The sequence below is a fragment of the Chiloscyllium plagiosum genome, unplaced genomic scaffold, assembly GCF_037043375.1.
Source record: "Chiloscyllium plagiosum isolate Xiang-an unplaced genomic scaffold, Cpla_swu_hap1 HiC_scaffold_9, whole genome shotgun sequence".
Lineage (NCBI taxonomy): Eukaryota > Metazoa > Chordata > Chondrichthyes > Orectolobiformes > Hemiscylliidae > Chiloscyllium > Chiloscyllium plagiosum.
In genome coordinates this window covers 89,978,101-90,004,557 of record NW_028270147.1, presented here as the reverse complement: position 1 = coordinate 90,004,557, position 26,457 = coordinate 89,978,101, and the positions used below count along the sequence as shown (strand labels likewise).

At 52.8% G+C, this 26,457-nt stretch overlaps 1 protein-coding gene across 2 annotated transcripts in view; it reads right to left on the bottom strand.

Annotated features, from left to right (window-relative positions):
- LOC122554650 (protein FAM163A) overlaps nucleotides 1-26,457 on the bottom strand; it is a 200,340-nt gene that overhangs the window by 132,625 nt on the left and 41,258 nt on the right. For both annotated transcript variants that reach the window (XM_087990898.1, XM_087990899.1), the window contains exon 2: nucleotides 23,020-23,091. The gene's annotated coding sequence lies outside the window, so the exon portion shown is untranslated. The remainder of the gene's footprint in view (nucleotides 1-23,019; nucleotides 23,092-26,457) is intronic.

The following is a 26,457-nucleotide window of genomic DNA, read 5'->3' as shown; positions in this document are numbered from 1 at the left end:
AGGTTACAACAGACCACATCACGTCCCAGAGAGAGTGTCCCGCTCCAGGCTACACCAGCCTAAACCCTGTCCCAGACAGAGTGTCTTGCTCCGGGCTACACCAGCCTAAACCCTGTCCCAGAGAGAGTGTACTGCTCCAGGTTACAATAGACCACATCATGTCCCAGAGAGAGTGCCCTGCTCCAGGCTACACCAGCCCACAACATGTCCCAGAGAGAGTGTCTAATTCCAGGGTACACCAGCTCGCACCATGTTTCAGAGAGAGTGTCCTGCTCCAGACTACATTAGCTCATGCCATGTCCAAGATAGATTGTCCTCCACCATGCTACACAAGCCCACGTCATGCCCCAGAAACAGTGTCCTATTTCAGGCTACAAGAGCCCACACCATGTCCCAGAAACAGTGTCCTATTCTAGGCTACACCAGCCCACACCATGTCCCAGAAACAGTGTCCTATTCCAGGCTACAACAGCCCACACCATGTCCCAGAAACAGTGTCCTATTCCAGGCTACACCAGCCCACACCATGTCCCAGAGACAGTGTCCTACCCCAGGCTACACCAGCCCATTGCATGTCCCCGAGAGAGTGTCCTGCTCCAGGTTACACCAACCCACACCATGTCCCAGAGAGAGTGTCCTGCTCCAGGCTACACCAGCCCTCACCATGTCCCTGAAATTGTGTCCCAGTCTGGGCTACACCAGCCCACACCATGTCCCTGACGGAGTGCCCTGCTCCAGGCTACACCAGCCCACACCATGTCCCAGAGAGAGTGCCCTGCTCCAGGCTACACCAGCCCACACCATGTCCCAGAGAGAGTGTCTAATTCCAGGGTACACCAGCTCGCACCATGTTTCAGAGAGTGTGTCCTGCTCCAGACTACGTTAGCTCATGCCATGTCCAAGATAGATTGTCCTCCTCCAGGCTACACAAGCCCACGTCATGCCCCAGAGAGAGTGTACTGCTGCAGGCTACACCAGCCCACACCATGTCTCAGAAACAGTGTCCTATTCCAGGCTACACCAGCCCACACCATGTCCCAGAGACAGTGTCCAACTCCAGGCTACACCAGCCCATTGCATGTCCCCGAGAGAGTGTCCTGCTCTAGGTTACACCAACCCACACCATGTCCCCGAGAGAGTGTCCTGCTCCAGGCAATACCAGTCCTCACCATGTCCCAGAGACAGTGTCCCGCTCCAGGCTACACCAGCCCACACCAAGTCCCAGAAATGGTGTCCCAATCTGGGCTACACCAGCCCACACCATGTCCCTGAGGGAGTGCTCTGCTCCAGGCTACACCAGCCCACACCATGTCCCTGAGGGAGTGCCCTGCTCCAGGCTACACCAGCCCACACCATGTCCCAGAGAGAGTGTCCTGCTCCAGGCTACACCAGCCTAAACCCTGTCCCAGAGAGAGTGTCCTGCTCCAGGTTACAACAGACCACATCATATCCCAGAGAGAGTGCCATGCTCCAGGCGACACCAGCCCACAACATGTCACAGAGAGAGTGTCCTGCTCCAGGCCACACAATCACACACTATGTCCCAGAGAGAGAATCCCGCCCCAGGCTACACCAGCCCACACCATGTCCCAGAGAGAGTGTCCTGCTCCAGGCTACACCAGCCCACACCATGTCCCAGAGAAAGTGTGCCACTCTGGGCTACACCAGCCTACACCATGTTCCAGAGAATGTGTCCTGCTCCATTCTACACCAACCCACACCCTGGCCCAGAGAGAATGTCCTGCTCCAGGCCACACCAATCCACAACATGTCCCAGAGAGAGTGCCCGGCTCCAGGCTTCACCAGCCCACACCATGGCCCAGAGAGAAAGTCCTACTCCAGGCTACACTAGCCCACACCACGTCGCAGAGACAGTGACTTACACTAGGCTACACCAGCCTTTACCATGTCCCAGAGAGAGTGTCCCGCTCCAGGCTACACCTACCCACACCATGTCCCAGAGGGAGTGTCCTACTACAGGCTACACCAGCCCACAACACATCTCAGAGACAGTGTCCTACTCCAGGCTAGACCAGCCCACACCATGTCCCAGAGAGAGTGTCCTGCTCCATTCTACACCAGCCCACACCATGTCCCAGAGAATGTGTCCTGCTCCATTCTACACCAACCCACACCATGTCTCAGAGAGAGTGTCCTGCTCCAGGCCACACCAATCCACACCATGTCCCAGAGACAGTGTCTGGCTCCAGGCTACACCTGCCCACACCATGTCCCAGAGACAGGATGCTACTCCAAGCCACACCAACCCACACCATATCCCAGAGAGAAAGTCCTACTCCAGGCTATACCAGCCCACACCACGTCCCAGAGACAGTGTCTTATCTAGGCTACACCAGCCTTTACCATGTCCCAGAGACAGTGTCCTGCTCCAGGCTACACCTACCCACACCATGTCCCAGAGAGAGTGTCCTACTCCAGGCTACACCAACCCACACCATGTCTCAGAAACAGTGTCCTACTCCAGGCTAGACCAGCCCACACCATGTCCCAGACAGTGTGTCCCGCACCATGCTACACCAACCCACACCATGTCCCACAGCGAGTATCCCACTCTGGGCTACACTAGCCCACACCATGTCACAGAGAGAGAGTCCCGCTCCATGCTACACCAACCCACACAATGTCCCAGAGTGAGTATCCCACTCTCAGCGACACCAGCCCACACCATGTCCCAGAGAGAGTGTACTGCTCCAAGCTGCACTAGCTCACACTATGTCCCAGAGAGACTGTCCTGCTCCAGGCGACACCAGCCCACATCATGTCCCATAGAGAGTGCCCTGTTCCGGGCTAAACCAGACCACACCAAGTCCCAGAGAGAGTGTCCCACTCTGGGTTACATGAGCCCACACCATGTCCCAGAGAGAGTGTCCTGCTCGGGCTACACCAACCCACACCATGTCCCAGACACAGTGTCCTACGCCAGGCCACACAATCACACACAATCACACCATGTCACAAAGACAGTGTCCTGCTCCAGACTACACCTACCCACACCATGTCCCAGAGAAGTGTCCTACTCCAGGCTACATCAGCCCACAACACATCCAAGAGACAGTGTCCTACTCCAAGCTAGACCAGCCCATACCATATCCCTGAGAGAGTGTCCTGCTCCAGGGTACACCAGCCCACACCATGTCTCAGAAACAGTGTCCTACTCCAGGCGAGACCAGCCCACACCATGTCCCAGAGAGAGTGTCCCGCTCCATGCTACACCAACCCACACCCTGTCCCAGAGAGAGTGCCCTGCTGCAGGCTACACCAGCCCACACCATGTCCCAGAGAGAGTGTCCTACTCCAGGCTACACTAGCCCATACCATGTCCCAGAGAGAGTGTCCTGCTCCAGGCTACACCAACCCACACCATGTCCCAGACACAGTGTCCTACGCCAGGCCACACAATCACACACTGCGTCCCAGAGTGTCCCGCCCCAGGCTACACCAGCCTACACCATGTCCCAGAGAATGTGTCCTGCTCCATTCTACACCAACCCACACCATGTCCCAGAGAGAGTGTCCCACTCTGGGTTACATGAGCCCACACCATGTCCCAGAGAGAGTGTCACACTCTGGGTTACACCAGCCCGCACCATGTCCCAGAGAGAGTGTCACACTCTGGGTTACACCAGCCCACGCCATGTCCCAGAGTAAGTGTCCCACTCTGGGCTACAACAGCCCAAACCATGTCCCAGAGAGAGTGTCCTGCTCCAGGCTACATCAGCCCACACCATGTCCCAGAGAGAGTGTCCCACTCCAGGCTAGAACAGCCCAAACCATATCCCAGACAGTGTGTCCCGCTCCATGCTACACCAGCCCACACCATGTCCCAGACAGAGTGTCCTACTCCAGGCTACACCAGCCCAAACCATGTCCTAGAGAGAGTGTCCTGCTTCAGGCTAAACTAGCCCACACCATGTCCCAGAGAGAGTGTCCCACTCCAGGCTAGAACAGCCCACACCATATCCCAGACAGTGTGTCCCGCTCCATGCTACACCAGCCCACACCATGTCCCAGACAGAGTGTCCTACTCCAGGCTACACCAGCCCATACCATGTCCCAGAGAGAGTGTCCTGCTCCAAACTACACCAGCCCATACCATGTCCCAGAGAGAGTGTCCCACTCCAGGCTACATCAGCCCACATCATGTCCCAGACAGTGTGTCCCGCTCCATGCTACACCAACCCACACCATGTCCCAGAGAGAGTATCCCACTCTGGGCTACACCAGCCTACACCATGTCCCAGTGAATGAGTCCTGCTCCATTCTACACCAACCCACACCATGTCCCAGAGAGAGTGTCCCACTCTGGGTTACATGAGCCCACACCATGTCCCAGAGAGATTGTCCTACTCCAGGCGACACTAACCCACACCATGTCCCAGAGATGGTATCCCACTCTGGGATACACCAGCCTACACCATGTCCCAGAGAATGTGTCCTGCTCCATTCGACACCAACCCACACCAAGTCCCAGAGAGAGTGTCCCACTCTGGGTTACATGAGCCCACACCATGTCCCAGAGAGATTGTCCTACTCCAAGCGACACTAACCCACACCATGTCCCAGAGAGAGTGTCCCACTCTGGGCTACACCAGCCCACACCATGTCGCAGAGAGAGTGTCCCGCTCCAGGGTACACCAGCCCACACCATGTCTCAGAAACAGTGTCCTACTCCAGGCGAGACCAGCCCCACCATGTCCCAGAGAGAGTGTCCCGCTCCATGCTACATCAACCCACACCATGTCCCAGACACAGTGTCCTACGCCAGGCCACACAATCAGACACTGCGTCCCAGAGAGAGTGTCCCGCCCCAGGCTACACCAGCCTACACCATGTCCCAGAGAATGTGTCCTGCTCCATTCTACACCAACCCACACCATGTCCCAGAGAGAGTGTCCCTCTCTGGGTTACATGAGCCCACACCATGTCCCAGAGAGAGTGTCACACTCTGGGTTACACCAGCCCGCACCATGTCCCAGAGAGAGTGTCCCACTCTGGGTTACACCAGCCCACGCCATGTCCCAGAGTAAGTGTCCCACTCTGGGCTACAACAGCCCAAACCATGTCCCAGAGAGAGTGTCCTGCTCCAGGCTACATCAGCCCACACCATGACCCCGAGAGAGTGTCCTGCTCCAGGCTAAACTAGCCCAAACCATGTCCCAGAGAGAGTGTCCCACTCCAGGCTAGAACAGCCCACACCATATCCCAGACAGTGTGTCCCACTCCATGCTACACCAGCCCACACCATGTCCCAGACAGAGTGTCCTACTCCAAACTACACCAGCCCATACCATGTCCCAGAGAGAGTGTCCTGCTCCAGGCTACATCAGCCCACATCATGTCCCAGACAGTGTGTCCCGCTCCATGCTACACCAACCCACACCATGTCCCAGAGAGAGTATCCCACTCTGGGCTACACCAGCCTACACCATGTCCCAGAGAATGTGTCCTGCTCCATTCAACACCAACCCACACCAAGTCCCAGAGACAGTGTCCCACTCTGGGTTACATGAGCCCACACCATGTCCCAGAGAGATTGTCCTACTCCAGGCTACACCCCGGCCCACACCATGTCCCAGAGAGTGTGTCCCGCTCCAGGTGACACCAGCCCATACCATGGCCCAGAGAGTGTGTCCTACTCCAGGCTACACCAGCCCACACCATGTCCCAGAGAGAGTGTCTTGCTCCAGGCTGCACGAGCCCAAACCATGTCCCAGAGTCAGTGTACGACTCCAGGCTACACCAGCCCACACTATGTCCCAGAGAGAGTTTCTTGCTCCAGGCTGCACGAGCCCAAACCATGTCCCAGAGAGAGTGTCCTACTCCAGGCTACACCAGCCCATACCATGTCCCAGACAGTGTGTCCCGCTCCATGCTACACCAACCCACACCATGTCCCAGAGAGAGTATCCCACTATGGGCTATACCAACCTACACCATGTCCCAGAGAATGTGTCCTGCTCCATTCGACACCAACCCACACCAAGTCCCAGAGAGAGTGTCCCACTCTGGGTTACATGAGCCCACACCATGTCTCAGAGAGAGTATCCCACTCTGGGCTACACCAGCCCACACCATGTCCCAGACAATGTGTCCTGCTCCATGCTACACCAACCCACACCATGTCCCAGAGAGAATATCCCATTCTGGGCTACACCAACCCACACTATGTCCCAGAGAGAGTGTCCCACTCTTGGTTACATGGCCCACACCATGTCCCAGAGAGTGTGTCCTACTCCAGGCGACAGAAGCCCACACCATGTCCCAGAGAGAGTGTCCCGTTCCATGCTACACCAACCCACACCATGTGCCAGAGAGAGTATCCCATTCTGGGCTACACCAGCCTATACCATGTCCCAGAGAGAGTGTCCCACTCCAGGCTACACCAGCCCACACCATGTCCCAGAGAGAGTGTCTTGCTCCAGGCGGCACGAGTCCAAACCATATCCCAGAGTCAGTGTACGACTCCAGGCAACAACAGCCCACACCATGTCCCAGACAGAGTGTTTCGTTCTTGTCTACACCAGCCCACACCAATTCCCAGAGAGAGTGTCTTTGTCCAGGCGACAGAAGCGCACACCATGTCCCAGAGAGAGTGTCTTGCTCCAAACTACACCAGCCCGCACCATGTCCCAGAAAAGGTGTCCTACTCTGTGTTTCACCATTCCACGCCATGTCCCAGAGAGTGTATCCTACTCCAGGCTACACCGGCCTATACCATGTCCCAGAGAATGTGTCCCGCTCCATTCTACACCAACCCACATCATGTCCCAGAGAGAGTGTCCCACTCTGGGTTACATGAGCCCACACCATGTCCCAGAGAGAGTGTCCTACTCCAGGCTACACCAACCCACACCATGTCCCAGAGAGAGTATCCCACTCTGGGTTACACCAGCCCACACCATGTCCCAGAGAGAGTGTCCCGCTCCATGCTACACCAACCCACACCATGTCCCAGAGAGATTATCCCTCTCTGGGCTACACCAGCCTACACCATGTCCCAGAGAATGTGTCCTATTCCATTCTACACCAACCCACATCATGTCCCAGAGAGAGTGTCCCACTCTGGGTTACATGAGCCCACACCATGTCCCAGAGAGAGTGTCCTACTCCAGGCTACACCAGCCCACACCATGTCCCAGAGAATGTGTCCCACTCTGGGTACACCGGCCCACACCATGTCCCAGAGATAGTGTCCCACTCCAGGTGACACCAGCCCACACCATGTCCCAGAGAGTGTGACCTACTCCAGGCTACACCAGCCCACACCATGTCCCAGAGAGAGTGTCCTGCTCCAGGCTACACCAGACCACATCATGTCCCAGAGACAGTGTCCTACTCGAGGCTACACCAGCCCATACCATGTCCCCGAGAGTGTGTCCTACTTAAAGCCACTCCATGTCCCAGAGAGAGTTTCCTGCTTAAGGCTACACCAACCAACCCGCGAGAGTGTCCTGCTTAGGGCTACACCAACCCACACCATGTCCCAGAGACAGTGTCCCGCTCCAAGCCACACCAACCCACACCATGTCCCAGAGAGAGTGTCCTACTCCAGGCTACACCAGCCCAGACCATGTCCCAGAGAGATTGTACCACTCCAGGCTACACCAGCCCATACCATGTCCCAGAGAGAGTGTCCGGCTCCAGGCTACATCAGCCCACACCATGTCCCAGACAGTGTGTCCCGCTCCATGCTCCACCAACCCACACCATGTCCCAGAGAGAGTATCCCACTCTGGGCTACACCAGCCTACACCATGTCCCAGAGAATGAGTCCTGCTCCATTCTACACCAACCCACACCAAAGCCCAGAGAGAGTGTCCCACTCTGGGTTACATGAGCCCACACCATGTCCCAGAGAATGTATCCCACTCTGGGCTACACCAGCCCACACCATGTCCCAGAGAGTGTGTCCCGCTCCATGCTACACCAACCCACACCATGTCCCAGAGAGAGTATCCCACTCTGGGCTACACCAGCCTACACCATGTCCCAGAGAATGAGTCCTGCTCCATTCTACACCAACCCACACCAAGTCCCAGAGAGAGTGTCCCACTCTGGGTTACATGAGCCCACACCATGTCCCAGAGAGAGTGTCCCACTCTGAACTACACCAGCTCACACCATGTCCCAGAGAGTGTGTCCTACTCCAGGCGACACCAGCCCACAGTATGTCCCAGAGAGAGTGCCCTGCTCCAGGCGACACCAGCCCACACCATGTCCCAGAGAATGTGTCCTGCTCCATTCTACACCAACCCACACCATGTACCAGAGAGAATGTCCTGCTCCAGGCCACACCAATCCACAACATGTCCCAGAGAGAGTGTCCTGCTCCAGGCTACACCAGCCCACACCATGGCCCAGAGAGAAAGTCCTACTTCAGGCTACACTAGCCCACACCACGTCACAGAGACAGTGACTTACACTAGGCTACACCAGCCCACACCATGTCCCAGAGAGAGTGTCCCGCTCCAGGGTACACCAGCCCACACCATGTCCCAGAGAGAGTGTCCCGCTCCAGGCGACACCAGCCCACAGCATGTCCCAGAGAGAGTGTCCTGCTCCAGGCTACACTAGACCACACCATGTCCCAGAGACAGTGTCCTACCCGAGGCTCCACCAGCCAATACCATGTCCCCGAAAGAGTGTCCTGCTCCAGGCTACACCAGCCCACAGCATGTCCCCGAGAGAGTGTCCTGCTGAAAGCTACACCAACCAACCCGAGAGAGTGTCCTGCTTAAGGCTACACCAGCCCACACCATGTCCCAGAGAGAGTGTCCCGCTCCAGGCTACACCAGCCTAAACCCTGTCCCAGAGAGATTGTTCCACTCCAGGCTACACCAGCCCACACCATGTCCCAGAAACAGTGTCCTACTCCAGGCTACACCAGCCCATTGCATGTCCCTGAGAGAGTGTCCTGATCCAGGTTACACCAACCCACAGCATGTCCCAGAGAGAATGTCCCACTCCGGGCTACACCAGCCCACACCATGTCCCAGAAACAGTGTCCCGCTCGAGGCTACACCAGACCACAACCTGTCCCAGAGAGAGTGTCCTGCTCCAGGTTACAACAGACCACATCATGTCCCAGAGAGAGTGCCCTGCTCCAGGCTACACCAGCCCACACCCTGTCCCAGAGAGAGTGTCCTGCTCCAGGCTACACCAGCCCACACCCTGTCCCAGAGAGAGTGACCTGCTCCAGGCTACACCAGCCCACACCCTGTCCTAGAGAGAGTGTCCTGCTCCAGGCTACACCAGCCCACACCCTGTCCCAGAGAGAGTGCCCTGCTCCAGGCTACACCAGCCCACACCCTGTCCCAGAGAGAGTGTCCTGCTCCAGGCTACACCAGCCCACACTGTGTCAGAGAAAGTGTCCTACTCTGTGTCCCAGAAAAAGTGTCCTACTCTGTGTTTCACCATCCCACGCCATGTCCCAGAGAGTGTGTCCTACTCCAGGCTACACCAGCCCATACCATGTCCCAAAGAGAGTGACCTGCTCCAGGCTACATCAGCCCACACCATGTCCCAGACACTGTGTCCCGCTCCATGCTCCACCAACCCACACCATGTCCCAGAGAGAGTATCCCACTCTGGGCTACACCAGCCTACACCATGTCCCAGAGAATGATCCTGCTCCATTCTACACCAACCCACACCATGTCCCAGAGAGAGTATCCCACTCTGGGCTACACCAGCCTACACCATGTCCCAGAGAATGTGTCCTGCTCCATTCGACACCAACCCACACCAAGTCCCAGAGGGAGTGTCCCACTCTGGGTTACATGAGCCCACACCATGTCCCAGAGAGAGTATCCCACTCTGGGCTACACCAGCCTATACCATGTCCCAGAGAATGTGTCCTGCTCCATTCTGCACCAACCCACACTATGTCCCAGAGAGAGTGTCCCACTCTGGGTTACATGAGCCCACACCATGTCCCAGAGAAAGTGTCCCACTCTGGACTACACCAGCCCACACCATGTCCCAGAGAGTGTGTCCTACTCCAGGCGACACCAGCCCACACTATGTCCCAGAGAGAGTGCCCTGCTCCAGGCGACACCAACCAACACCATGTCCCAGAGACAGTGTCCTACTCCAAGCTACACTCGCCCCTACCATGTCCCAGAGAGAGTGTCCTGCTCCAGGCTACACCAGACCACAGCATGTCCCATGGTGTTCCTGGCCACACAATCACACACTACGTCCCAGAGAGCGTGCCCTGCTCCAGGCTACACCAGCCCACACCATGTCCCAGAGAGAGTGTCCCACTCTGGGCTACACCAGCCTACACCATGTCCCAGAGAATGTGTCCTGCTCCATTCTACACCAACACACACCATGTACCAGAGAGAATGTCCTGCTCCAGGCCACACCAATCCACAACATGTCCCAGAGAGAAAGTCCTACTCCAGGCTACACTAGCCCACACCACGTCGCAGAGACAGTGACTTACACTAGACTACACCAGCCTTTACCATGTCCCAGAGAGAGTGTCCCGCTCCAGGCGACACCAGCCCAAACTATGTCCCAGAGAGAGTGTCCTGCTCCAGGCTACACCAGCCCACAGCATGTCCCAGAGACAGTGTCCTGCTCCAGGCTACACCAGACCACACCATGTCCCAGAGACAGTGTCCTACCCGAGGATCCACCAGCCCATACCATGTCCCCGTGAGAGTGTCCTGCTTAAAGCCACTCCATGTCCCAGAGAGAGTGTCCTGCTTAAGGCTAAACCAACCAACCCGAGAGGGTGTCCTGCTGAGGGCTACACCAACCCACATCATGTCCCAGAGACAGTGTCCCGCTCCAGGCTAGACCAACCCACACCATGTCCCAGAGACAGGTTCCTACTCCAAGCCACACCAACCCACACCATGTCCCAGAGAGTGTGTCCCACTCCAGGCCAAACCAGCCCACACCATGTCCCAGAGAGAGTGTCCCGCTCCAAGCTACACCAGCCCACACCATGTCCCAGAGAGAGTGTCTTGCTCCAGGCTGCACGAGCCCAAACCATGTCCCAGAGTCAGTGTACTACTGCAGGCAACACCAGCCCACACCATGTCCCAGACGGAGTGTTTCGTTCTTGTCTACACCAGCCCACACCATGTCCCAGAGAGAGTGCCTTGCTTCAGGCTACACCAGCCCACACCAATTCTCAGAGAGAGTGTCTTTGTCCAGGCGACAGAAGCGCACACCATGTCCCAGAGAGAGTGTCTTGCTCCAAACTACACCAGCCCGCACCATGTCCCAGAAAAGGTGTCCTACTCTGTGTTTCACCATCACACGCCATGTCTCAGAGAGTGTGCCCTACTCCAGGCTACACCAGCCCATACCATGTCCCAGAGAGAGTGTCCGGCTCCAGGCTACATCAGCCCACACCATGTCCCAGACAGTGTGTCCCGCTCCATGCTCCACCAACCCACACCATGTCCCAGAGAGTGTATCCCACTCTGGCCTACACCAGCCTACACCATGTCCCAGAGAATGAGTCCTGCTCCATTCTACACCAACCCACACCAAGTCCCAGAGAGAGTGTCCCACTCTGGGTTACATGAGCCCACACCATGTCCCAGAGAATGTATCCCACTCTGGGCTACACCAGCCCACACCATGTCCCAGAGAGTGTGTCCCGCTCCATGCTACACCAGCCCACACCATGTCCGAGAGAGAGTATCCCACTCTGGGCTACACCAGCCTACACCATGTCCCAGAGAATGAGTCCTGCTCCATTCTACACCAACCCACACCAAGTCCCAGAGAGAGTGTCCCACTCTGGGTTACATGAGCCCACACCATGTCCCAGAGACAGTGTCCCACTCTGAACTACACCAGCTCACACCATGTCCCAGAGAGTGTGTCCTACTCCAGGCGACACCAGCCCACACTATGTCCCAGAGAGAGTGCCCTGCTCCAGGCGACACCAGCCCACACCATGTCCCAGAGAATGTGTCCTGCTCCATTCTACACCAACCCACACCATGTACCAGAGAGAATGTCCTGCTCCAGGCCACACCAATCCACAACATGCCCCAGAGAGAGTGTCCTGCTCCAGGCGACACCAGCCCACACCATGTCCCAGAGAATGTGTCCTGCTCCATTCTACACCAACCCACACCATGTACCAGAGAGAATGTCCTGCTCCAGGCCACACCAATCCACAACATGCCCCAGAGAGAGTGTCCTGCTCCAGGCTACACCAGCCCACACCATGGCCCAGAGAGAAAGTCCTTCTTCAGGCTACACTAGCCCACACCACGTCGCAGAGACAGTGACTTACACTAGGCTACACCAGCCCACACCATGTCCCAGAGAGAGTGTCCTGCTCCAGGCTACACCAGCCCACACCATGGCCCAGAGAGAAAGTCCTTCTTCAGGCTACACTAGCCCACACCACGTCGCAGAGACAGTGACTTACACTAGGCTACACCAGCCCACACCATGTCCCAGAGAGAGTGTCCTGCTCCAGGCTACACCAGACCACACCATGTCCCAGAGACAGTGTCCTACCCGAGGCTCCACCAGCCAATACCATGTCCCCGAAAGAGTGTCCTGCTCCAGGCTACACCAGCCCACAGCATGTCCCCGAGAGAGTGTCCTGCTGAAAGCTACACCAACCAACCCGAGAGAGTGTCCTGCTTAAGGCTACACCAGCCCACACCATGTCCCAGAGAGAGTGTCCCGCTCCAGGCTACACCAGCCCACAGCATGTCCCCGAGAGAGTGTCCTGCTTAAAGCTACACCAACCAACCCGAGAGAGTGTCCTGCTTAAGGCTACACCAGCCCACACCATGTCCCAGAGAAAGTGCCCTGCTCCAGGCTACACCAACCCACACCATGTCCCATCGACAGTGTCCTACTCCAGACTACACTAGCCCATACCATGTACCAGAGAGAGTGTCCTGCTCCAGGCTACACCAGCCCACAGCATGTCCCAGAGAGATTGTCCTGCTCCAGGCTACACCAGACCACACCATGTCCCAGAGAGTGTCCTATTCGAGGCTATACCAGCCCATTCCATGTCCCCGAGAGAGTGTCCTGCTTAAGGCTACACCAACCCACACCATGTCCCAGAGACAGTGTCCCGCTCCAGGCTAGACCAACCCACACCATGTCCCAGAGATAGGGTCTTACTCCAAGCCACACCAGCCCACAACATGTCCCAGAGAGTGTGTCCTGCTCCAGGCTACACCAGCCCACACCATGTCCCAGAGAGAGTGTCCCACTCTGGGCGACACCAGCCCACACCATGTCCCAGAGAGAATGTCCTGCTCCAGGCCACACCAATCCACAACATGTCCCAGAGAGAGTGCCCGGCTCGAGGCTACACCAGCCCACACCATGGCCCAGAGACAGAGACTTACACTAGGCTACACCAGCCCACACCATGTCCCAGAGACAGTGTCCTGCTCCAGGCTACACCTACCCACAACATGTCCCAGAGAGAGTGTCCTACTACAGGCTACACCAGCCCACACCATGTCCCAGAGAGTGTGCCCTGCTCCAGGCTACACCAGCCCACACCATGTCCTAGAGACAGTGTCCTACTCCAGGCTAGACCAGCCCACACCATGTCCCCGAGAGAGTGTCCTGCTCCAGGCTACACCAGCCCACACCATGTCCCAGAGAGAGTGTCCTGCTCCAGGCTACACCAGCCCACACCATGTCCAAGAGAGAGTGTCCTACTACAGGCTACACCAGCCCACACCATGTCCCAGAGAGAGTGTCCCGCTCCAGGGTACACCAGCCCACACCATGTCCCAGAGAGAGTGCCCTGCTCCATGCTACACCAGCCTACAACACATCCCAGAGACAGTGTCCTGCTCCAGGCTACACCAGCCCACACCATGTCCCAGAGAGAGTGTCCTACTACAGGCTACACCAGCCCACACCATGTCCCAGAGAAAGTGTCCCACTCTGGGCGACACCAGCCCACACCATGTCCCAGAGAGAATGTCCTGCTCCAGGCCACACCAATCCACAACATGTCCCAGAGAGAGTGCCCGGCTCGAGGCTACACCAGCCCACACCATGGCCCAGAGAGAAAGTCCTACTCCAGGCAATACTGGCCCACACCACGTCGCAGAGACAGAGACTTACACTAGGCTACACCAGCCCACACCATGTCCCAGAGACAGTGTCCTGCTCCAGGCTACACCTACCCACACCATATCCCAGAGAGAGTGTCCTACTACAGGCTACACCAGCCCACACCATGTCCCAGAGAGTGTGCCCTGCTCCAGGCTACACCAGCCCACACCATGTCCTAGAGACAGTGTCCTACTCCAGGCTAGACCAGCCCACACCATGTCCCCGAGAGAGTGTCCTGCTCCAGGCTACACCAGCCCACACCATGTCCCAGAGAGAGTGTCCTGCTCCAGGCTACACCAGCCCACACCATGTCCCAGAGAGAGTGTCCTACTACAGGCTACACCAGCCCACACCATGTCCCAGAGAGAGTGTCCCGCTCCAGGGTACACCAGCCCACACCATGTCCCAGAGAGAGTGCCCTGCTCCATGCTACACCAGCCTACAACATATCCCAGAGACAGTGTCCTACTCCAGGGTACACCAGCCCACACCATGTCCCAGAGAGTGTGACCTGCTCCAGGCTACACCAGCCCACACCATGTCCCAGAGAGAGTGTCACACTCTGGGCTACACCAGCCCACACCATGTCCCAGAGAATGTGTCCTGCTCCATTCTACACCAGCCCACACCATGTCCCAGAGAGAATGTCCTGCTTCAGGCCACATCAATCCACAACATGTCCCAGAGTGAGTGTCCCGCTCCATGCTACACCAACCCACACCATGTCCCAGAGAGAGTATCCCACTCTGGGTTACATGACCCCACACCATTTCGCAGAGATAGTGTCCTACCCCAGGCTACACCAGCCCACACCATGTCCCAGAGAGAGTGTCCTGTTCCAGGCGACACCAGCCCACACTATGTCCCAGAGAGAGTGCCCTGCTCCAGGCTACACCAGCCCACACCAGGTCCCAGAGACAGTGTGCTACTCCAGGCGACACTAGCCTATACCATGGCCCAGAGAGAGTGTCCTGCTCCAGCTTACACCAGCCCACACCATGTCCCAGAGACAGTGTCCTGCTTCAGGCGACACTAGCCCATACCATGTCCCAAAGAGACTGTGCTGCTCCAGGCTACACCAGCCCACACCAGGTCCCAGAGAGACTGTCCCGCTCCAGGTTACACCAGCCCACACCATGTCCCAGAGAGCGTGTCCCACTCATGGCTACACCAGCGCACACCATGTCCCAGAGACAGTGTCCTTCTCCCAGCTACACCAGCCCACACCATGTCCCAGAGAGAGTGTCCGGCTTCAAGCTACTCCACCCCACACCATGTCCCAGAGAGAGTGTCTCGCTCCAGGCTACACCAGCCCACATCATGTCCCAGAGAGAGTGTCCTGCTCCAGGCTACACCAGCCCACACCATGTCCCAGAGACAGTAAGTACCAAAAACTTTCATGTATTGACCTGCTGCGCTTTTACAGCAACACATTTTCAGCTCTGATCTCCAGCATCTGCAGTCCTCACTTTCTCCCCAGAGACAGTGTCCTACTCCAGGCTACACCAGCCCACACCATGTACCAGAGAGAGTGCCCTGCTCCAGGCTACACCAGCCCACACCATGTCCCAGAGAGAGTGTTTCGTTCTTGTCTACACCAGCCCACACCATGTCCCAGAGACAGTGTCTCGCTCCAGGCTACACCAGCCCACACCAATTCCCAGAGAGAGTGTCTTTGTCCAGGCTACATAAGCGCACACCATTTCCCAGAGAGAGTGTCCTGCTCCAGCTTACACCATCCCACACCATGTCCCAGAGACAGTGTCCTGCTACAGGCGACACTAGCCCATACCATGTCCCAAAGAGACTGTCCTGCTCCAAGCCACACCAACCCACACCATGTCCCAGAGAGACTGTCCCGCTCCAGGCTACACCAGCCCACACCATGTCCCAGAGTGCGTGTCCCACTCCTGGCTACACCAGCCTACACCATGTCCCAGAGAGAGTGTACTGCTCCAGGCTACACCAGCTCACACCATGTCCCAGAGAGTGTGTCCGGCTTCAAGCTACTCCACCCCACACCATGTCCCAGAGAGAGTGTCCTGCTCCAGGCTACACCAGCCCACACCATGTCCCAGAGAGAGTGTCCTGCTCCAGGCTACACAAGCCCACACCATGTCCCAGAGAGAGTGTCCTGCTCCAGGCTACACCAGCCCACACCATGTCCCAGAGAGAGTGTCCTGCTCCAGGCTACACCAGCCCACACCATGTCCCAGAGACAGTAAGTACCAAAAACTTTCATGTATTGACCTGCTGCGTTTTTACAGCAACACATTTTCAGCTCTGATCTCCAGCATCTGCACACCTCACTTTCTCCCCAGAGACAGTGTCCTACTCCAGGCTACACCAGCCCACACCATGTCCCAGAGAGAGTATCCTGCTCCAGGCTACACCAGCCCACACCATGTCCCAGAGAGAGTATCCTGCTCCAGGCTACACCAGCCCACACCATGTACCAGAGAGAGTATCCTGCTCCAGGCTACACCAGCCCACACCATGTCCCAGGGAGAGTATCCTGCTCCAGGCTACACCAGCCCACACCATGTCCCAGAGAGAGTATCCTGCTCCAGGCTACACAAGCCCACACTGTCTCCCAGAGTGCCCTGCTCCAGGCTACACCAGCCCACGCCATGTCCCAGGGAGAGTATCCTGCTCCAGTCTACAACAGCCCACACCATATCCCAAAGACAGTGTCCCGCTCCAGGCTACACCAGCCCACACCATGTCCCAGAGAGAGTGTCCTGCTCCAGGCTACACCAGCCCACACCATGTCCCAGAGAGAGTGTCTCGCTCCAGGCTACACCAGCCCACACCATGGCCCAGAGAGAGTGTCCTGCTCCAGGCCACACAATCACACACTACGTCCCAGAGAGAGTGTCCTGCTCCAGGCTACACCAGCCCACACCATGGCCCAGAGAGAAAGTCCTACTCCAGGCTACACCACGTTGCAGAGCCAGTGTCTTACACTAGGCTACACCAGCCTACACCATGTCCCAGAGAGAGTGTCCTGCTCCAGGCTACACCAGCCCACACCATGTCCCAGAGAGAGTGTCCCGCTACAAGCTACACCAGCCCACACAATGTCTCAGAGAGAGTGTCCCGCTCCCGGCTACACCAGCCCATACCATGTCCCAGAGAGAGCGTCCCGCTCCAGGCTACACCAGCTCACACCATGTACCAGAGAGAGTGTCCTGCTCCAGGCTACAACAGCTCACACCATGTGCCAAAGAGAGTGTCTTGCTCCAGGTTACACCAGCCCACACCATGTCCCAGAGAGAGTGTCCTGCTCCAGGCTACTCCAACCCACACCATGTCCCAGAGAGAGTGTCTCGCTCTGGGCTACACCAGCCCATACCATGTCCCAGAGAGAGTGTCCCACTCCAGGCTACACCAGCCCACACCATGTGTCAGACAGTGTCCCGCTCCAGGCTACACCAACCCACACCATGTCCCAGAGAGTGTCTTGCTCCAGGCTAACACCAGCCCACACCTTGTCCCAGAAATAGTGTCCCACTCCGAGCTACACCAGCCCACACCATGTCCCAGAGAGAGTGTCTCGCTCTGGGCTACACCAGCCCACACCATGTCCCAGAGAGAGTGTCCCGCTCCAAGCTACACCAGCCCACACCATGTCCCAGAGAGAGTGTCTTGCTCCAGGCTGCACGAGCCCAAAACATGTCCCAGAGACAGTATACTACTCCGGGCAACACCAGCCCACACCATGTCCCAGACAGAGTGTTTCGTTTTTGTCTACACCAGCCCACACCATGTCCCAGAGAGAGTGTCTCGCTCCAGGCTACACCAGCCCACACCAATTCCCAGAGAGCGTCTTTGTCCAGGCTACAGAAGCGCACACCATGTCCCAGTGAGAGTGTCCTGCTACAGGCGACACTAGCCCATACCATGTCCCAAAGAGACTGTCCTTCTCCCAGCTACACCAGCCCACACCATGTCCCAGAGAGAGTGTATTGCTCCAGGCTACACCAACCCACACCATGTCCCAGAGAGAGTGTACTGCTCCAGGGTAAACCTGCCCACACTATGTCCCAGAGAGAGTGTCCTGCTCCAGGCTACATCAGCCCACACAATGTCCCAGAGAGAGTGTCCTGCTCCAGGGTACACCAGCCCACACCATGTCCCAGAGAGTGTGTCCTGCTCCAGGCTACACCAGCCCACACCATGTCCCAGAGAGAGTGTCCTGCTCCAGGCTACACCAGCCCACACCATGTCCCAGAGACAGTAAGTACCAAAACCTTTCATGTATTGACCTGCTGCGCTTTTCCAGCGACACATATTCAGCTCTGATCTCCAGCATCTGCAGTCCTCACTCTCTCCCCAGAGAGAGTGCCCTGGTCCAGGCTATACCAGCCCATACCATGTCCCAGAGAGAGTATCCTGGTCCAGGCTACAACAGCCCACACTGTCTCCCAGAGTGCCCTGCTCCAGGCTACACCAGCCCACACCATGTCCCAGAGAGAGTGTCCCGCTCCAGGCTGCACCAGCGCACACCATGTCCCAGAGACAGTGTCCTACTCCAGGCTACACCAGCCCGCACCATGTCCCAGAGACACTGTCCTACTCCAGGCTACACCAGCCCACACCATGTCCCACACAGAATGTCCCGCTCTGGGCTACACCAGCCCATACCATGCTGCTCCCAGGAGCCTCCTCCATGCGAATGGGAGAATTCTGCTCCAGGCTTCACAGGCTGACCAACCGTCTCTGCAGCCGCATAATACCCTCATAATACCCTGACAATACCCATATAATACCCATATAATACCCAAATAATACCCAAATAATACCCAAATAATACCGTCAGTTCTGGTTTGACTCTCTCACCGAACGATCTTGCTGAGTGCCTGTTTGGTCAGTTCACTGAATTGAATTGAACGGTTTATAGTCTCTTGTATTTTACTGTCCAAGTGTGTAGTGCTGGAAAAGCCTGATCTGCTGTTCTCTGCCAGCACCACACTCTCGACTCCGATCTCCAACATCTGCAGTCCGCACTTTCTCCCACCTGTATTTTACAGTGAACGATACAGTAAAGTGCAGTGAAAAGCTTCAAATGTCGCCACAATCTAGCACCATTTTGAATAGATCAAGAATAAAAATATATAACCAAATCAGAGTTTATCTTTGGTCTGCAGCCTCCATCTGGTTCCTGAGCCAAGCTCACCAGGGACAGCCGCCCTCCTTTACCACCTCACTGAACCACCAATCCAGGAGTCGCCACTCTTCAGGTGCCACCTTTTCACCACTGGGGCCCACCTTACAGCCAATACCAATGCAAGCAAGTATCCCCAGCTCCACTGCTGCCGTTACCTTGCCGATAACCAGGAGGCAGCGCTCCGGGCCTACCGCAACCAGGAACTGCAGCTGCTGCCTCACCGATAACCTGGAGAGTCCATGCTCCCGATCTACCACGACCGCAACCAGGAGTCCCTGGCTCCGTTTCCACCTCAGTGACGCCATGAGTAGCTTTTCAGTTTCTGCTGTCACTGGATGGAGCGGCGGGAATTCTGGCCAGAACACCAAAACCATCAGCGTTTCCAGCTCAGTCTTTTTTAAGCGACCAATGTTACAGTTCCTTAATCTGTGCAGAATTTCTATGACCTGAGTTCAATTCAAATTAATTCTTAAGAAATCAATTCTGTTTACATCCTGTCTCTTTTAAGATCCCTGTGCATGAGACACTCATTCTCATTTTCCAAAATATTATTAGAGATTTTCCTTGCATGAAAGAGCAACTTTGTGAAAATAGCGATAACATTGCTTGCAGGGAGTCTGAGCTTGTTGCAAGGAATAGAATTATGGAATCAGGGCAACATCATACCGCAAGGATGAAGAAAGAATTTTGTAAGAGACCTTCCCAGATGGTCGAACAGCTGCTTCTTTACCTGTTTCAGTTTGTAAAATTAAGTTTGTATCCTTCAAGTACAAAATCTCCCCTTTACTGTGATATTTGAAAAGGAAGACGAAATGCAAATTTGCTTAAATGCTGTGTAAGAACCTTCTCCCACATTTCAATATTTAATCTTATATCCTTCTATTCCTCCCTCACATCTATTTGACTAGATTCCCCTTGAATGTGTTTATGCCACTCTGTCAGCATTTCGTATTCTTTCAGTGGATGTGGGCCTCATTTATTGCTTATTCCTACTTGGCCTGGAGAAGGTACTAATGACCTGCCTTCTTGAACCACTGATGTCCGTCATGCAGGTACACCCACTAAACCATTGGAAAGGGAGGTCCATGATTTTAACCCAGTGATAATAAAGTTACAGTGATTTATTTTTAAGTCAGGATGGTACGTGGCCTGGAGAAAACTTTCAGGGTGCAGTATTCCCATGTGCTTGTTGCCCTTGTCCTCCTGTATGGATCGGGGTCGTGGGTTTGGAAGGTGCTGTTGGGGAGCCTTGGCGAATCACTGCAATGCATCTTGTTATATTGTACACATTGTTGTCAGTGTGTATCAGTGTGAAGGGATTAAATGTTAAAAATATGCTGTCAGTTAAGCAGGCTGCTTTGTTCTGGATAGTGTTGGGCTTCTTGAGTCTTGTTGGAGCTGCACTCGGCAGGCAGGTGTGGAGTACTCCATCACACACCTGACTAGTGCCTTGTAGCTAATGGCCAGGCTTTAGGGAGTCAGGAGGGGAGTTATACATCTCAGAATTCCCAGCCCCTTAACTTGTTCCTGTAGCTACTCCATCAGCTAGTCCAGTTCAGTTTCTGATCAATGGAAACATCATGAACATTGACCATGAGAATTCAGTGACAGCGAGTACCATTGAATGTACTGTGGGTATGTGAGGCTGACAATTTTCCTGCAAGTAACTCAGCTCTTATCTCTTGTCCAAAGCCTGTTGATCATCTACAATGCACAAGTCAGGGGTGTGATGGAATATTCTCTACTTACCTGGTTAGCATCAACCCTCCCAAGTAGAGAATATTCCATCACACCCCTGACTTGTGCATTGAAGATGATCAACAGGCTTTGGACAAGAGATAAGAACTAAGTTAAATGCAGGAAAATTGCCAGCCTCACATACCCACAGTACATTCAACGGTACTCGCTGTCACTGAATTCTCATGGTCAATGTTCATGATGTTTCCATTGATCAGAAACTGAACTGGACTAACTTTTTATAAATGGAGTGGCTACAAGAACTATATTCCATATTCTGTTCCTCCACTTTGGACACACAGTATATAAAATGCAATGTAGCAACTCACCAGCACTCCTACACACCTGCATGGGAGACTGTTCAGTTTCCGAGCATTCAACTATGCTTTAAGACAAACTTTAGAAATTGTGCCTGCCCCAAGATGACCAGGTGGCCCATACTGGACCACCAAATGTCTGCTACATAGCCTTCACTGGACTGTCGTCTCTGTCCAGCTTGCCCCTGCTTTGCCAAGCTTCTATCTCTAGTTGGATTTGGTAATAGCTCTGAAAGAGTTAATGTTAATGTTGCATTAGCTCCACCCAATTTGATTATGCATTTGCATGGAGACAGTGTATTCTACTTTAGCCTTTGTAAAAAGCGGTTCAATTCTGTGCAGCCCCTGAGAATCCTTAGTATTTATGCCAGACCAGTAATGAAACTAAACTCATTGATATCATGCAATAGACCATTTTATTATTCCTGATGAAGAGCTTGGGCTCAAAATGTTGACTCTCCTGCTCCTCAGATGCTATCTGATCAGCTGTGCTTTTCCAGCACCATGCTCTTCGACTCTGATCTCCAACATCTGCAGTCCTCACTTTCTCCATGTTGTTAACTTAGTCAAGTTCCTCTTCTATTTAGACTCAGAAGTGGTTCCTCTGTATCACTGATCATTATCACTGACTATAAATTCTGTGTCCTATGATCCTGCCCTACTAGCTACCTGATGAAGGAGCAGTGTTCCGAAAGCTTGCACTTCCAAATAAACCTGTTGGACTATAACCTGGTGCTGAGTGATTATAACTTTGCCCACCCCAGTGCAACACCCCCACATCATCGATCATTAGGCAGGCTGTAGGTAAAGGACAGACAAGGAGGATTGCTGACAGCAAACTATCTCAAACAACCCTGACTGTGTGCCACACACTGGCAGTGATGACACATGCAACAAGTTTCCAACCAAGGCAATCGTGGTAAATGTCACGCCCGCCTTGCCAACTGCTTTCCACTTTGCCCATTCTAGCAAAACACATTTACATTTGAATCAGCTGATATTGCTCTTACTCTCCACTCAGTAACGCTACGGTTCTTTCGACATGAACAAACTCGCATCAATTGCAAAAGTCCCATGCAAAGTGTTCTTGTAATTGACGTGTTATATATCAACAGCTATTGCTTATGCTGTGTGGTCTTGGAGAATTTTGCCTGCCACTTTGGAAAACCCCATCACCACTGATCAATCATACTAGTTGAAAATGCTAATAATTATGGAACTGATATGGCAGCCCATCACCATGAGGCTACCATTCTGTAAAATAATGCAAATCACAATATTTGACCTTTGTCACATCTATTTCCTGTTTTACAATGCCTTTGTACAAATGGTAATGCTTGGTTGATCCATCTTTATGTCAAGGTTAACGCGCAAGGGCAGAGCCCATGAAGGAGCCCTGTCTCCATTGGCTTCAGGAGGCAAAAGTGAGGACTGCAGATGCTGGAAACCAGAGTTTAGATTAGAGTGGTGCTGGAAAAGCACAGCAGGTCAGGCAGCATCCGAGAAGCAGGAAAATCGATGAAGGGCTTTTGCCCGAAATGTCGATTTCTTGCTCCTCGGATGCTGCCTGACCTGCTGTGCTGGTCCAGCATCACTCTGATCTAAACTCCATTGGCTTCAGATTTGCCCAGACATAAATCCTTGGAATTCCTGCATTCATTCTCTCCACAGCTAGTACTGTGGTTTTCCTACCTTCCTGACAATCACTCAGATTATTTCCTTACACTCCTGTCCTGCCAGAGGTTGGAGATCGATCTCAGTCTCCTGCAAAAGAAAAGAGGGAATTAGGATATTTTTCACCATTCTGTTTGTCACACTGTCTAGCAACAAGCCACTTCTTGCTGAATCCATCAATCAGATTAACAAATAAGACCCAGTCTCATGTACAAATAAATGTTTGAAAAAATCCCCAGTGCTTCTAATATTCCAATAAATGAAAACTCTGCATTGCCTTCTGCTTCATATGATTTTTACATCATGTTTCCCAAAGCTCTGGCCTCTTTAGCACAACATGACAAAATAAATATCAAATCTATTTCAATCCATGCCCTAAAGCAAAATTGTCAGCTTCTTATACCACAGTTATTATTTTATTTGCCTCTCTTTAAGACACTCTTTCTACTCTAACACTGATTTCTATTTTGATTTTGTTTGATTATGCTTGGCAGAAGCACTTTGAGATGTTTTTAACTATGTAAAAGATGATGTACAAGGATGAGTTGCTATTAGATTTCTCCCGCCAACCTTTATCATTCAGAGAGAGATGCATCCATGTTCATTATCATTCACCCCATATACTTCCTATTTCCCTTTGTCAGGTTAAAAATCCAAGACATCTATTTGAACATGAACTCTTTCTCCTCTCACTATTCCTTTTTTCTGCCCTCTTTCCCTCTTTCTGTGTTTTATTTCCTTTACACTTCATTCTTTGTGATATTTATTTATATTTGTCACTGTCTACCAGAATTTCAACAAAATTACATTCAATTCCATCAGACGCCTGCCTTGTGCTTTGTAAATGGGTGGACAGGCTTTGGGGAATCCTGAGGTGAATCACTTACTGTCCAGTTCCAAGTCTCTGACCTAGTCTTGTACTTGTCATATTTATATAAATAAGTAGATGATTACAATGATTTATAGAAATAAATAAATGACAAAACAAGTAAAGTTTCTGATCAAGGTTTCTACCAGAATTTCAACAAAATTACATTCAATTTCAACCCACGCCAATGATAATGCAGACACTTCCATAGAGCAGAAGTCTCAGAGGAATGCCCAAATACGTTAGTCAATGGTAAATTCAGGATGTCCCTATTTTTGAGCTGTCACAAGCTACTCTGACTTCAAAATTAGCATGTTCAAACAATCATGCAAAATCTTCCGTGTTTTGCTTTTCTGTTCACGTTGCTTCATTCAAATGACTGCACAATCCTTTCTTTTCTTAGAAAAATACATGATTCTGAATTATTTGTAGATTCTCACCCTTTGGGGACATATCAGGTTCCACACTTCTCTAATTTATAATGCCAGTCTGTGCTAGTGGCAAGTAACATTCACGCCTCACTAATGCTAGGCAATTACCATCTCCAGTTAGAGTCCATCTAACCACAACCCCTTGACATTCAGTGGTGTCACCATCACTGAATCCCCCATTATCAACATCCTGGGGGTTATCATTGACCAGAAACTCAACTGGACCTGCTGTATAACTACAGTGGCTGCAAGAGTATACCAGAGGCTAGGAATACTGAAGTGAGTAACTCACATCCGAGCTTCCCAAAACCTGTCCACCATCTACAAGGCACAAGTCAGGAGTGCAATGGAATACTCCCTATTTGCCTGGATGGCTGCAGCTCCAACAACGCTGAAAAACTTGACACCATTCAAGAGAAAGCAGCCCACTTGATTGGCACCAAGCCCAAAACACCCATTCCCTTCACCACTGAAGCTTGGTAGCAGCAGTGTGCATGATCTACAAGATACACTGCTGAAATTCATGCTCAATCCTCAAACAGCACCTTCCAAATCCACAACCCATTTCCATCTAGAAGGGCAAAGGCAACAGGTAACTGGGAACACCACCACCTGCAAGTTCCCTTCCAAGCCACTTCACTCCTGATTTGGAAATATATCACCATTCCTTCACTGTTGCTGGGTCAAAATTCTGGAATTCCCTCTGTAATGGCATTGTGGGTCTACATACTCAAGAAGGCAGCTCATCACCACATTCCGAAGGGCAAGTAGAGACATGCAATTAAAGCTAGCCAAGTCAATGATGGCCACGTGCCATGAGAGAATTTAAAACAAAATCCATGTTCCTTTGAGAAGAACTAAAGCTTGGTGACCGAAGAATGTATTTTCTATCAGATTGGTCTCCAGTTATCTAGAAAGGTGCCAGGAAATTGCCAGTACCAACAAGAGAAATTTAGCCACATTTAATGGACATTCAACACCATGACAGAATCGCCCAGTGTTAACATCCTGGAAGTTATCATTGATCAGAAACTCTACTTGTTTCGCCTTTTTAAATTTATGTAAATAATTATAATCATCTATGTATTCATATAAATATGACAGTAACAAGAGTAGGTCAGAGACTTGGAATTGGACAGTAAGTGACTCACCTCAGGATTCCCCAAAGCCTGTCCACCCATTTAGAAAGCACAAGGCAGGTGTCTGATGGAATATTCCCTGTTTGTCTGGATGAGTGCAGAGCCAACAACATTCAAGGAGCTTGCCACCATCCAACCCGCTTGACTGGCACCAAATCTACCACCTTAAACATTCCCTCCCTCTACCTCGGATTCTCATTAACAGCAGTGCATACCATCTACGAGATGCACGGCAAAATTCACCAAGGCTCCTTCAACAGCATCTTTCAAATCTGTGACACTTGCAATCTAGAAGGACAACATACATGGGAACACCGCCACCTTCAAGTTCCCTTCCAAGCCACCTCCCATCGTGACTTCGAAATATATCATCGTTTTTCAGTGTCACTGGATCAAAATCTCCTTAATAGTTTTGCGTTCGCACCTACAACCAATTGATTGCAGCAGTTCGAGAATGTGGTTCATCATCACCTTTCTAACAGCAATTAAGAATTAGCAACAAGCTCTAACCCAGCCAGTGTTGCTCACATCCAATGAAAAAACAATTAAAACAAAAGGACTGTTGTGGAAAATCTTTTGCTCAGTATATGTTTATGAGTTCAGTTAATGGATCTAGATGCAAATCAATGAGCTCTCTGGCTCTATCTGAGCAGCAGTCACAGATCTAAGAGATAAAATTAAGCCCAGCTCTAAATTATGTTGCAGCAAAGCTGAGGTTTTATATTTGAATGCACGGGCCTGAAAAGGTTAATACTGAGAAGTGCCATAAGCACCACCCATTATGATAATGTCCTGTGGTCACATGGGCAGAAGTGCTTAGGGTCTCAAAGGCTCCTCCTCAGAATCTCAGTAAAATGTCTCAAATCAAACTAACCAGTTGATAGTTTGAAAACAAAAAATATTTTTAATTACATTAGGCACTTCTAATTAGACCAGACCGTGTTTTTCCTTGCCTACACAAACAGCCCTGTAGTTTCCTACAATGAAAGAGGATGCTGTGCAGTAGGTTATGCTGTGT